The following is a 613-nucleotide window of genomic DNA, read 5'->3' as shown; positions in this document are numbered from 1 at the left end:
GAGAGAGAGAGAGAGAGAGAGAGAGAGCTTTGCTCAGCTAGCATTTTATTCAATGGCTTCTCTCTTAAGTATGGAGACTTTTGGCATTTTATTTGCTCAACTTTGACATCTCCAAACCATGTTACAAATTTGAATAAAGTAGTTTGAATTAAAAAAAATTGCTCAACTGGCATTTTATTCATTGGCTTCTCTCTTAGGTATGGAAACTTTAAATTAGTTGACTTTGTTTTTTTTCTCTCTCCACCTTCTTTATCTCATTCAACAGAGGGAGAGATAGAGAGACACAGATAGATGAAAATCATCTTATTCCATGAAACCCCAAAACAAGTAGCAGGATAGGATTGCTAGATGGGGATGCTAAGGAAGGAAGCATAGTAGCTTCAGTCTAAAATCCACAAGTATTTGTCATTTGGCCCAAGCATGTTGACCTTGATAGATTAATAATGCTATACTGATTGCAGAGTTTACTCCATTCTATCCATCAATAGTTGCATCAAAGGATAGAGGGCATAGAAGTACATAGAGGGGATAGTTGCATCAAAGGATAGAGAGAGAGAGAGAGAGAGAGAGAGAGAGGACTTAGGACTTATGTTTTATGATCTCAGGTGTAGTT

Source organism: Dipteris shenzhenensis, chromosome 25 (genome assembly GCF_047967505.1).
Source record: "Dipteris shenzhenensis isolate YYH24624 ecotype China chromosome 25, Dip_SZ_1.0, whole genome shotgun sequence".
NCBI lineage: Eukaryota > Viridiplantae > Streptophyta > Polypodiopsida > Gleicheniales > Dipteridaceae > Dipteris > Dipteris shenzhenensis.
Note: the sequence above shows the minus strand (reverse complement) of the source record.